At 43.6% G+C, this 14,211-nt stretch overlaps 1 pseudogene; it reads right to left on the bottom strand.

The window, feature by feature from the left end:
• Positions 1 to 1,391: 1,391 nt before the first annotated feature.
• LOC147697952 (derlin-1 pseudogene) lies at positions 1,392 to 1,948 on the bottom strand (annotated as a pseudogene).
• Positions 1,949 to 14,211: the final 12,263 nt, after the last annotated feature.

Genomic DNA, 14,211 nt, shown 5'->3' with positions numbered 1-14,211 from the left:
TCATCCCCCCACCAACAGTATACCAAGAGTGTTTGCAGAGTAGTGGAGAAAGAGGGAGTGGCTTCCAAGTCCTTTCAGCAATCCTGCTGTCTGGGACTTACTAGAGGTAACAGAAGGGGTTCCTGGACCACAAGGAGCATCAGCAATCATGAGGACCCCAACCACCACTGCACCAGGAAGTGCGTTGCAGACCAGGGCACCCATTAACAAATTTTAGAGGCGGCAGGGGTGCCTCAAGGTCTCTACAGTCCCTTACGGGTCCCTGCATTCTGCGGGAGATGGCACTGATTTCACAGGCAAGGAGCTGCTAAACATGCCACTCCCTGTTTCTGAAATCAATTCTGCTCTGCCTTAAACAAGCAAGAGCATTTTTTGCTCTTGCTTGTTGAAACTGGAGCAGTGTTTGCTGTGGCTTGGCAGGTGCAGTGTTCCCACTAAGCCACAGCAAACAATCTATGGAGGAGCCTCCCAGGGGGAGGGGTGAGGGGGGGGGTGTCGGTCCCCATGGCCATTACTAGCTCTTGGAGGGGGCCATACAGCCCCCCTCCATCATTGATTTTAGTCTGCGACAGACCTCCTCAATTACTTTATCATTTGAAAAGAAGATTTTAATTGGATTTTTGCCCAATGTATATGAACAGATAAAACAGGATTATATACAGGTCAAGTGTGGTTACCTTCTTGTTCCCTGATGCCGTCATCTAGTCATTTATCAAACACCGTACTAAGTTTCCACCTCTCATACTTGAAAAAAAAATAATTCAGCTATTTGACTTTTGGAAAACATTCGGAAATGACTTGGGCTAGACACATATTTTGGATGAGTTGTCCATGTTACCAAAATCAAAGTATTTATTTTCCCTAGGAAGGCATCAATGCTTTTTCTTCATTAAGCGCTAAAGGAAGACTGTAGAAGTCAAGAGCCTACCAAGAAACCGAAAAATCAAGGAAATGCAATTTTGAAATATGGCTTGCATGTAAAAGGTTTACAAAAGAGGCATACTGAACTCAAAAAACATACTGGGTCATTCTAAAAATCAGCTTTTGCTTCAAAATATTTCACAAGCAAGATGACTATTATATGCTCCATTGATAGAGGCCATGCCGCAAAAAATAGAGGAACCCATTCATTAAGGAGTCCTGAATTTGGATCAGCGATAAAGAAAAAAAAACCATATCAAACGCAAATTGAAAGATGCTCCCAAAAGAACATTTTGAAGATATGTTAAGATGTAAGGGCTGTGTAGAGCATTGCTCATTATTTTGAAGGGGGTTTACCTCCGTTAAAATGTTTACTTTGCCTTACATCGGAAAGTATTCTTCAGGGGTTAAATCCAACAGCGCTAGAAAGAACGGTCTTCAAAATAGTATGTGCTAAAGTTCTATGTGCAACAGCATTGTTTTTTGTGAAAAGTTCTAAGAGTGGGTCACTGTTCACCTAGCCGGAATCCTTGACCCCAGGCATGCATTCCACCTGCTGCTCCTTGATCTTCTGGACCCCGATGCATACTAGCTGGTGGAACACCAAATCCAGATACTCCTCCTCTTCTACTAGGAAGCCATCGATGCAGAAATTGCGGGGTGGACAGGAAACTTCTTCCTCCTAAATCCATTGGATATTTGAACATTAAAAAGAAGAAGAGATGGCCAACCAGGTTTCCAATTAGTTCATTGATTATGGATCCACCAATGACATAGTTGAGTCCAAGAATGACCCAGGGTAGATAACAGGCCTTAAATTTTGTTCCAAACCAAAATGATACAATCATATGCCGATTCAGCTGGGCCCAGACGTATAGCACGGACATGATCAGAGGAATAATTAGCAACTGCATGTCCATTATTAACCAGTGATCACAATGCAAATCCAGTTGAATAGGAGCATAAACATATAATCAGTGGTTCTCCAATCAAAAGCACCTGATTCAAGCCTTGTTGAATACTGATATAAGAAATTTTTTATTTATTTTTCTGATTGACGCTTGAATTTTTTTAGTATCATGCCTGGCCCTCCGACTTTCAGCCCTGGCCTCCATTTGCATCTGTTTTAATGTGGCAAACATTATATCTAGCTTTCCTCCATCATTTTGAGACTCTTGCACATCTTCTTTATACATGTTGGAGTTAGCGGAGTAATCCAATACAAGTTTCTTTTGTGTATCCTTATGTAAGCTCCCAGGGGAGCCTGTCTTTCTAGATGTCGTTTTACGCCTTTTTTGCGTGCCTCTCTCCCTGGAGCTGCCACTATCATCAGAGCTCGAGCATGCATTCGAAGAGTCCCTCTCTTCATTACTACTTGCAAGTGTGGAATCAGATTCTTCTGGGACAGAGAAGAACCCGTCTCCCTCAGCCCCTTCTGTAAAATCCAACTCTGGCATATTGTCATAAAGTCTAGGGCTTGCAATGTCCTCACCCAGTGCAGCGTTTTCTTTTCTCTGAGCTTGAGCCTGCTCCTCGCGTATCTCTGCCTCCACCTCTATCAGGGCCTCTAACATTTGTCCTGTATTCGACATCCCTGACATCCCTACCCCGCCATCAGCCTCTCTCACCTCCTTTTCTGTATCCTGGCCTTCGTCCTGCCTCCCCTGCTTCAGTTTGCATTCATCGGCGTCTGTCTGAGCAGCTACGCGGCGTTCCGCGGGAAGCGTGAGCTCCTTGATCTCTGGTTGCTCCGCAACCCCTCCGCTTGCGTCCTCGAGGACGCTCTGAGTTGATCCGACGGTTGGCCCTGATGCCGTGTTAGTTGAGGTTGCTGTATCTGATCCTGATGCCTCTGGAGGAGCTTTCGCGCTGAATACTTCAGACATCGACGGCTGCCGATAGGTGACATTGTTTTTCTTCTTTTCTGGTATTTCCCGCGCCGCTGGGGTGGTACTGCTGCCACGTCCCTCTTTGCTTTGGCTGGCCCCCTTCTCTTTCTCGCTGGCTTTCTCCAACTTGCGCATTTATGCTTTGGTTATCGTGGAGATCGTAGGGGTTGTTCTCTTGCTGGTAGATGGTGCTTTTGTCTTCGGAATTGCACCCGTTCTTCCTGCTTCTTTCTGAAGCACCTCTTTGTTTGCTCCACCCGATATGGGTTGTTGTTGCTGCTGCTTATCTTTGCCACGGGTCGCCATCTCTGCCATGAACGCTTCGAGGAGCCTGATATATATTGTTTTCGCTTTCACAAGAGCTCGTGTGAGGCCAACAATTCCATCGTGAAATAATCTCACATAAGCGTTTCCTACTTGTTGGCTCCAAGAAGCAGGTTGCATGCTGCTTTCATAACTCCATTAAAGCCTGGATTTATGCGTAGGTCGGAGAGGGGTCTGAGAGCGACTGACTCCTACAGCGCTTCAGCGGCCATCTTGCCCCCCAAATTTGAGGAAGTGGAGGAGAGAGTTATTGGAGTCGAAGAGAGAACTGGCAGATTAGAGGATGAGGTAAATGATTGGCAAACATCCAGAGAGGAACAGTCTAAGATCGTGGAGGACTTACAATGGAAGGTGGAGGACTTGGAGAATCGCCAGCGGCGCAACAATGCCAGGCTTCTTGGAATAAAGGAAGGGATGGAGGGACAGGACCCCAGAGGTTTTGTCATCAAGCTACTAAAGGGAGCCTTCCCAGAGGTGCCATGGGACTGGGAACAAGAAGTGCAGAGAGCCCATAGATTCCCGCTTTTTGCAAGGAAAACTCACAGAGAGGGCTCAGAGACTCTACCAAGGGCCATGTTAGTATTCTTTGGCAACTTCTTGGCAAGGCAAGAACTAATGGAAAAAGCCAGGCCTGACTCTAAAAAAACGGTGGAAGGAATAACTTTCTTTGCTAGACCTGACTTTTGTCATGTAACAGTGGAAAGGCGGTGGAGGCTCAGGCAGTTGATTACTGCATTTCAGACACAAGGGGCAGAAGCCTATCTTATGTTTCCAGCAAAGTTAAAAGTTATCTCAGCGGGCCGTACAAGAATGTTCTTTTCTGAGATAAAAGCAGGGGAATTTCTGACAGAATTAAAAGAGCAAGGGGGAGCCAGAAGGAAATAGGCAGGAAAGGGAGCAGAAAGTGCCCAAATTATGAAAGTATATTTGTTGGATAATTTACTGCCTGATAGTTAAGAATAGTATTAGACAAGAGGGGAGGAGAGGGGGAGCGACACTACAACGTTAAGCGGACACGCATAGGTCAGGAGTGACCTATTTGCCTGTCACAGGGGGGGTGGGGCAGCAGCTGGGGTGGGGGGGGTTAAAGGGGGGGGTGGAAGGGAAGAAGACACTGGTGAAAGGTGGTGGTGTAACATGGTACAGATTTGTAAAGTATGCAAGGAAGCAGAAAGAAAATGTTCAGATAAAGATAAAATAGTAGCTGAGGTGTTGGTAAAAGCAAAACTAAATCATGGCAGTTAGGATAATGACGATTAATATCTGTGGTTTAAACAATAAGGAGAAAAGACAGAAGCTCTCTGCATTGCTGCGTTATTGGAGAATTGATATAACTTGCTTACAGGAAACACATGTAGCAGTTAAAGATAAATTTGTGTTTGATCAGATGGGCTTCGAGGTTCTTGCTAGCACAGGACAAGAGGGGAGAAACAAGGGGGTAGCAGTTCTGGCTAGAAAAGGTGTTGTTAAAATTAAAAAGAAAAAGGAGGATCACGAAGGGAGATGGTTAATGCTAGACATAGAAACTGCCGCAGGAAGATGTACATTGTCCTCACTGTATGGTTCAAATGAAGATGAGCCCGAATTATTTGAATTCATCGACAGCGAATTAGCATTGTGGCCAGAGCCTGTGATCTGCTGCGGGGACTTTAATATTAATGGATTGAACGGCTTAATAGGCATGAGGGGGGGTAGATATCAAGGGAGGAAAAAGAAGGTGCACAAAGCGGTACAAAACCTTGCTCATCATAATGCACTGGTGGATACGTGGGTGGAATTTAACCCTCTAGGTACAGGCAGCACTTTCTATTCAGCGCCACATCAAACAGTAGCCAGACTGGACTATTTCTTTATCTCTAGCTCATTAGTTAGCAGAGCTAAAATAGAATGTCTCCCCAGAATAATGTCAGACCACAACCCGCTGGTTCTAAGTTTAGCAGTGCCCCAAAAGACAGAAAGGATAAACTCGACATGGACGTTTGAGAGAGGACTGTTGAAGGAGGAGGAGTATATTATAAGAATGCAAGAATGGATAACCCAATTTTGGGATATGAATAGGTATTCAGCTTCAGCAGACATGGTATGGGATAGCTTTAAAGCAGGAGTGAGGGGAGAGACACTAAGTTACACCCTGGTAAGAAGTAAAAAGGAAAAGGAGAAGGTGGAAGAGGAGATCAGAACTCTGATGGGCTTGGAAAAAAATGCTAGTAGATGCAATAGGCAGGCAAGACCCCATTGAACAGATTCTAGTGACTATGGAAGTGCAGAACTCAGAAACGGGGGTTACTCTGGCACAGAGAACAGCAAGGAAGTACCTAGCAAATAAAGAGATATTCTATGAATTTAATGAGAGGGTTGGCCACTTGCTCGCAGTTAGAACCAGGCAAACGCTAGCAGCGGGTGAGATAAAAGAAATTAAGGATTGTACTGGGGCAATTGTTAATAAAGTGGAGGAGATACAGGAGGCATTCAGAAGGTTCTATGAGGTGCTATATGAACAAGATATAAACGACGAAAAGATAGAGGCCGAAAGTTTGGAATACCTCATGCAAGGTCCACAGGATGGGTTGAGTATTGAAGAAAGGGACAAGCTAGACACACAACTAACAGTCCAGGAGATAAGAGATGCGATATTTAGCTTACCATCCGGTAAAGCAACTGGACAAGATCAGATCCCGGTAGAATTTTATAAAACCTTTTGGGATGTGCTAGCTAAGGATATATGGGCAATCTGTTGTTTGGCACAGGGGGGCAGAATAGTCCCGCAGTCTTGGGCGGGTGCGGATATAATAGTGATCCTGAAAAAAAATAAGCCCCCCACTGAACCAGGCTCTTACAGGCCGATAACATTGCTTAACGCTGATGCAAAAATATACTCCAAAGCACTGGCCAATAGATTGAGTAAGGTAATAGAAAGAGTGGTCTCCCCTACACAACATGGCTTCATACCTGGCAAAGGAACTACTGAACACACTAGACAGCTAATCACTATTCTGGACGCAGCAGAAGCCTTAGGGGACCCTGTCGCGGCTATCTTTCTGGATGCCGAAAAGGCTTTTGACAGGGTCTCTTGGGCGTACTTATGGAAGGCTATGGAGTGGGCTGGTATAGGTAGAGGATATATAACAGCAATCCAGGCACTTTACAAACACCCCAGTGCTAGGATACGTATTAATAGATCCTATTCCAATGCGGTACAGATTAGACGGGGGACTAGGCAGGGATGCCCAGCTTCACCTTTACTATTTGCGATATATTTAGATCCCTTTTTGAGAAAGCTTACACAAAATAGGGGGATTACCCCAGTTATACTGCATGAGAAAGAGTATAAATTATTTGCCTATGCAGATGATGTGGCTGTTATAACACCGACACCAGAGGAATCATTGATTGAAATAGAACAGGAGGCAAGGAAATTCGGTGAGGTGTCCGGGTACTTGATAAACAGGGGAAAAACACAAGTAGTACAGAACAGATACACTACATTTGCAGATGCAAGAGTAGTTCCAGACACAAAGTATCTGGGGGTTAGGGTGACTGCAGAGTTAGAAAAATTAGTGGAGATAAATATGGAACCCTTGCTAGGAAAGGTTAAAAATAACATGGAGAGGGTTAATAACTTACACCTAACTCTTATGGGTCGAATTAATTTTATTAAAATGGTTACTTTTCCGAAATTTTTATATCTGTTCAGAGCAATTCCACTATTCTTTGAAGGCATATGGTTCAACAGAATAGAATCAACAGTAAATAAATTAATTTGGGCACAGGGGAAGACACGTAGAGCATACCGGTTTTTGACATTACCACGAGAGAGGGGAGGTTGGGGGGCACCTGATTTTAAATTTTACTATTGGGCAACAGCTCAACAATACTCTAAAGGGCTATTAGGTGGAAGTGCACAACAGGAGGAGAGAATATGTCCAGCGAATGTTTATAAAGCACTTTTGGGAAAGGCGGCAGAGAACGCCTTAGTAACAACTGTGGACTACGCATACTTCAAACACACAAGATTTAAGACTTTGAGCGCAATATATAAAGTTTGGAGGGCAATAAAGGAAAAACTGGGATTGGGGAGGTATAACAGATATCTGAGGCTTTATATGAATAATGATCTTCCACTATACATTTTTAGGGACACAGTTATGAAAGAGTGGGATGAAAAACGGATCAAGAAATTGGGGGACCTAATGGATTCAGGAGGAGGATTCTTAACGTTCCAAGACATACAGTATAGGTATAAAATAGTTGGGAATACTTCTTTAAATACTTACAAGTGAGGAGTTACTTCTACACAAAACTGGGGGGAGCAGGAGGAATGACAAACTGTAGGATAATGGACTATCTGGGAAGCAGCCTTTTGTGCTCAATTAGGCAGTTGTATGCAGAGCTACAGGTCTACAAAACAGACGACAGAGAGAAATATAGTAACAAATGGAGCGAACAAGTAAGAGCCCGCCCGGAAGATCTACAAACCTCCTTAGACCTTGGACGAACCATTTTGTGTTCAGCCACACTTCAAACCCAACATTATAAAACAGTCTATTCACTATATCACACACCTGCTAGAATTGCCCAATGGGGGGGAACCACCGGAATAACATGCCCACGATGCAATGCAATAGGTGCTAATATCACACACATGTTTGCACAATGCCCGCAATTATACACCTTAAAATTGGCAATAGAGGAGTTTTTGGAAAAGTCGTTGGGAATAAAAACTAAACTAACTGACGAATTGATAATATTGGGCATAAGTTTAGGAGAAAATATCATCCATCCAGAATTTGTATTCATGGTTACAGCAGTATTTAGGATAATTGTCGCAAAAGCTTGGAAAGAGAAATCAGCACCGTCATTTCAGGTCTGGATGGCAAGATTACTATCTACATATAATTTAGAGAGGGCCATATATGATAGAAAAGGTAGAAAGGCAAGAGCCCTGGGGGGCAGGATATGGCTCCCCATTGATTAATGGAAGAGTGGAAAGAGTTAAAAGTATGCTTTCTTTGCTTCTTTTGGTAGTACTTGTGAAATTTGTACGGACTATAAGATTGTAATGTATGATATATGATGTATTCTATTCACTTTTACTTTGATTATTTGCATTTGTATAACTTTCTAAAACACAAATCTGTACATGGTTTAAAACTTTTTGTAATGATAAAAATGTATTGGTTGTAACAGAAAAAAGGGGGGGGGGGGAAATCGAATAAAGACATTTAAAAAAAAAAAAAAAGAATGCTGATATAAGAAATATAAATTTACCATGTACAAAAATCCTGTTCCAGGACCAACTGGGAAATAAAATGTTGCAGTAATAGGTCTCCATATGTGGAAGCGATGCAGGAAAGCGTCCGGCCACAGCACCAGCCAGGCCGGGCTGATCAGACCCAGTTTCCCAATTAATGACACTGCAATCGAAGCGGCGAACCAGTAGCGCGTCAGCAGGGGGATGCTGCAGAACCAATCCCCGATGTCCGACATGACGGCTACCCAGGAGGGCACCGCTACAGCTGGGAAGGAGCGGCTTCTTCACCAGGACATCCATCCGAAACTGTCCCGGCTGGCACCAGCAGGCAATTACTTACATTTTGCCCTGGGGGTGGCTGTCTCATGGGGCATGCATTGGGGCCTGTGGCCCCGCATATCTTTACAATATTTGGCCCCAGAGGTGTCGGTTTCCTGGGCAGCAGGAGAAGCCTTAAAGCCTCCCCATCATTATTTTTGCTTAAGATCTGTGCCCCAGGGGCGGTGACAGTTCCAGGGGCTGCAGGGGATGCCTCAGAGCATTATGTTTATTACATCTGTGCCCTAGCAAGGTGGCGGTCCCCTGGGCAGTGTGGAAGCCACAAGGCTCCTCTGCATATATTAATGTTACTGCACCGGGGAGGTGGCAGTCCCTGGGGATGCTGGGGAGGCAGTAAAGATGCCCCACATTATGTTTATTACATAAGTGCCCCGGACAGGTGGCGGTCCCCGGGGCAGCAGCAAGGTCCCCCTGCAAACATTAATGTTACTGCCCCAGGGAGGTGGTGGTCCCTAGGACTTTGAATAGCCCGGTGTACACCCCTTCTACATTTCCACAAAGCCCCCGGGGACCTGATTCACCTAGGGGACAAAATCAAATGAAGTGCGGGACCCCACACTTTGTTTTGTTTTATTTCTAAGGAAGTCACAGATCCAGCGTGACTCTCACCAATTTTTTTTTTATAAAATACTTTTTTGACAATGGGGGATCAAGGTGTTTCTACTCGGCCCTTTTTATTTTCTTTTTTACTTTAACCTTGGTTCAACCGAGTCACAAGATGGCTGCAAACACTTCCTGATTTGAAATGTTGGCAGCCAATCAGATCTCAGCACGAGATAGGGATGGATCACGGATCCACAGTGTTCCTATAGATACAACTGGGAATTTCGTTAAATTTCTCAGCAAGTACTGAGCAGATTTACACCAAATGCGAAAAAGGCACTTCCTTGAACCAACATCTACCTTACTGCCAAATTTGATGTAAATCCATTTAGCAGTTTGGGCTGCAGCCGTGGCCAAACGTCCGATAGGAATTAACACGCTTTTACGCAACCCTTGGTTCTCAGACCAAGAAATTTTCAAGATAGCTGCTGAAGTGAACATTGTATTAGTCTTGAAATCATTGTGAAGATTCAAAGGACGCCAAAATTATTGGCAAAACAAAAAGTGCTTACCTGTAGTGTATTCATACATATATGCATATATGTGTGTGTGTGTGGACCTGTGTGTATATGTATGTTTCCCCCTTGTCGTGTAAATATACGACTATATAAAAACCTGTATAAAAAGGTGTATACATACCTATCATTGTCTTTAAATTTCCTGACGCAGGAAGCTATTGTAGTTAAAATGCAAAATATAATATGAAATGCTGCATGCCCAACAAAACAGTCCAGATTAATCTGGTTTCATTATGTACAACACTGATGAAAGATGGCTTAGTAACACTTTGTGCAGTGGCAGCTTCCTCGTTACAGAGAAGGTGGGGTGAGGTGGGGGATGGAAAAAGGCCTCTCCTTTGCCCTGACTCGGTAATGGCTGCACTGGAAGCACCCAGGCTCCCAGGCTCTCCCAGCCTTTCACAACACTGTATAGACAGAGTTGTGATTGGTCTGAGTGGCCTGTTTGGCTGCTCAGGCACTGCCTGGGAGCCTGGGCATGTTCTCCATCCGGCTGTGCAACACAGAACATCCTAAGTGTTCATGACAGTTTGGCCGGCTCAAGAGGGCCAGCCAAACTGTCATGCACACTTAGGGAGTGTAAATAACTCCTCACTATGCTCTGGGGAGCTCAGCCCCGCCCCACCAGACCTGGCTCCGAGTCAAGCACAGAAAAATCAAATTATATTAACGTCTTGTTGTTATCATTCTGTTTTTTTACACTGCTCAAAGGACAGTCGGGCGATGCTCCTCCGCCTTAGCGGAGGAGCTGCCACTGACACTGTGGCGACTGTTAACAATTCAAAGTGGTAGGGCTGGCAAATCGGTGAAAAAGGCGCCATGCCAACTCCAGCAGAATTAAAACTTCTAATGCAATAAACAGTAACTAAATTGCTGACATGCATTATAATTTTAAAGTTAAAATGTTTAACTTTAAAACGTTAATATAATGCATGTTGGGTATTTAGTTTACATTGAAAAAGAAGTACATTGAAAAATAGTCACTTACATTGCTACATGTCCTTCAGTCATCCAGCCTAAGCCCCAGCCAACTTATCTAACCAGTGCAGACATAGCTGTCATGCGGTTAGCCAGCATGAGAGAAGCACCCAGATTGGTGGTGTGGACTTAAAAGTTTTAAAGGTTTAAAGTGCGCATGTCATGATGGATGTGTCAAGAAAGCGGGCCAAAGTTACATGCGCACTTTAAACTTGTGCACTACTCCTCCTCCCTGCTGCCAGTCAGACGGCAACAATAGCCCACAATCAGCTTGAGCAGGCAGAGGAAAAGTAAAATGGTAATAAAGTCATTTTATTTTTTAATGTTTCTGATACCTCACCCGGGGGGGGGCGACTCTTCTCCATCCACACATATTAAGGAATCTCCTCCTGAGCCATATAGCTGTGTGAAACATAGCATGTTAGCTATGGCTTGTGCTAGATTTTCCCTTTGTGAATTAATTCTTAATAAAAATAAGACATATATTGCAGGAACCGGCACCAAGGTCGTTCCATGGAGGCATCTTCATATTCTCAAGCAGGCTATGTTGTTTTGCATTCTTATCAGACAAATTCAAACGAATGAATGAATGCAATCTCTAAAATCATATAACTTCCCTTTCCATGAGGACTGAATATTTTAAAGCAGTGAATAGCAGTGCACAATAAAAAATAATAATTTAGATAAAAGCGTTAATTAAAAATGTAATTTGAAAATATTAATTACAAAGGGCAGACGGAGAACATCAGAAACAATTTCACTGTGAATCTGTTTTCCAATGCCGATGGGAATTGCGATCATTTAAAGAAGAGTGCAAGAGCACCCCCTACAGCAGCATATGTTGTTGCTCAAGTGATTTCATTTTCGTCTGTTCCTTTCTCTTCCGATAGTTTGTATTCACTTGGCATCATGTGTAGTAATTGCTTCTAGAACATTAGAAATAGATGGCCACTGCAGAGGTAATGGAATTGCTATCACTGGTCTAAACTCGTAAAAGGATTCCAACTTCTAAAGAAAGGGTTTGTTGAGAAACAAGAATATGCTGAAATGTGTATTTGTAGCAACATTTTGTGCCACCAATTAAAGAAAATGTATTGATGAAATAATGTTGAGCCACTAGTTTTTGGCTCTTTCACTGTTCAAGTTGCTTAGTAATTTCTCGAACGTGTTATTTATTGCTTTGTGTGTTGTTATGTTCAGTTTACCTCAATGCAGGACAGCTCATTCGTAAGTAAAATGCGTGCTTATTGAATAATGTGCAAAAAAGGGGAACATGAAATCACAAGTCAAAGCTTCATTTAAAAATGCTGTATACACTTTTCGGTACTGACTGAGATTTCAAGGAAAAAATGGGCACACAAACTCACATGACATCTGGTGCATACTTAATTTGTCCTATGTTATCAAGACTTTGCATGTACCTTAGGGGGAAAACCATTAAGGCATTTTAAGATATGTGTAACTTTACTAGGAAAGTACTACTTCATGTATTCGTATCTGAATTTCACAAAGTTACTGATGTAGATGTATACCTCCTATCTCCTGTCTCTAGGTGTGTAAAGGTATTGTCCAAAACTTCGCAGAACATGAAGATCTTTACATTAGATTTATATTTGGGAGTGACTAGAAAATATTGAATATCGATTGGAAAGTCAATGTCGGTGAATGTAAGACCTTTCATCTTATAAGTGGCCTTCCCCATCACATTTTGCCTGGTTCTCTTCATTGTTTTAAAACGAAATTAGTTTTTGTTGGCCCTAAGACTCTTTACCACTGCTAACAAGTGCTAAGGTGCATGTACTCACTTTAATAAACATGCTACGATTGGTTTACCCCTAATTGACATATTTGATTTACTTATAAGTCCCTTTTAGAGTGATATACCATATACCGAGGCCCGTAAAGTAAATGTTCCTAGTGGGCCTGCAGCACTTATTGTACAACCTACTTAAGTAGCCCCTTAAAACAACTTCCTACGAATACATCTGCCTCGATATCATCAGCGATGGCAAACCGATATGTTCTATCCATAGCATTTACCACCCTCCCAGAGACCACCTCATCTTCGCCCAGCAAATGATGGACCTGATTTCAACCAATGCAGGACGACAGCTCACCCAAATATACCTGGGCGACTTCAACCTCCATTGGAACGATCTTAACGATGCGGTGGTAAATAGTCTTAAAAGCTTCCTCAGCGCCCTGGACCTCACACAATTATGCAACAGCCCGGCCCACGAGAAAGGCTCTATCCTCGACCTTATCAACGCCAAAGAGGGCGCTACTCAACTTGAGGCTATTCAACCCTGTGACTGGTCAGACCATCATATTGTTACATTTCACATCAATGAAAAAGTCAAACTCAACTCTGTTCAACCCACCAGACCTAAAGTCTGGAAAAGAGACCTGAAAAGACTCAACCCATTAGCCTTACCCCCGAACAGTCGCGACCTCCTACTCCCCCCTACTGGCGTTACAGATGTCCAATACCTGACTGACCACTATCTTAGCGCAGTGACCTCAATAATTAATGAGGCTGCTCCCATGCAGCTAAAAAGAGTCTCCGCTAAAATCTCCAACCCATGGTACGACGGGAGTCTCAATGAAGATAGACGAGCCATGAGACTGGCAGAGCGCACCTGGAGGACAGCTCCCTCTGCACTACACCTGAAAACCCTGAAGAAAAAGAGAAACGCCTACTTCAGGAAAATAAAGCGCTCGAAAGCAAACTTCTTCAGCCTCCAGCTCGACCAAGCAAAAAATCGCCCTAGAAAACTGTTTGAGTTAATCAGAACACAAGCCAAGGAACAACCCCAACCTCTCAGTACCTTGCACGAAGCACCCTCATGTGAAGACTTCGCCACTTTCTTTACCCAAAAAACTGACAACATAAAGAATGATCTCCGCGCGGACGCAAGACTCCACAGCACACTCAACTGCATAACACCCACCGAACCTAAAAACAATGCAACATGGTCAACCTTTGAAACCTACTCCGAAGAAGAAATAGGCAAACTGCTCAACACCTTGAAACCTTCCAATCACCTCTCGGATCCCCTCCCTGCTAACGCTGTCAAAGATTTCATCCCACTGCTCCTTCCTCTCTGGACTAAAATCATCAACAGCTCGCTCCAAGAAGGAACTATCCCTGACTCCCTCAAAGTTGGACAAGTCACACCTTTGCTAAAGAAACCTACTGCCGACCCATCCGACCTAAACAACTACCGTCCCATTACCAATATTCCCACTCTCGCCAAATTATTGGAAAAATGTGCGCAACTACAACTGACTAAACATATCGGCCTGTTTGATCTCCTCAACCCGCATCAATCAGGCTTCCGAGCCGGACACAGCACTGAAACAGCTATGACGCACATAATTGACGACG

Source organism: Lissotriton vulgaris, chromosome 8, assembly GCF_964263255.1.
Source record: "Lissotriton vulgaris chromosome 8, aLisVul1.2, whole genome shotgun sequence".
NCBI classification, from domain to species: domain Eukaryota; kingdom Metazoa; phylum Chordata; class Amphibia; order Caudata; family Salamandridae; genus Lissotriton; species Lissotriton vulgaris.
The sequence above is the reverse complement of the archived record's forward strand: the minus strand, read 5'-3'. Positions and strand labels throughout refer to the sequence as shown.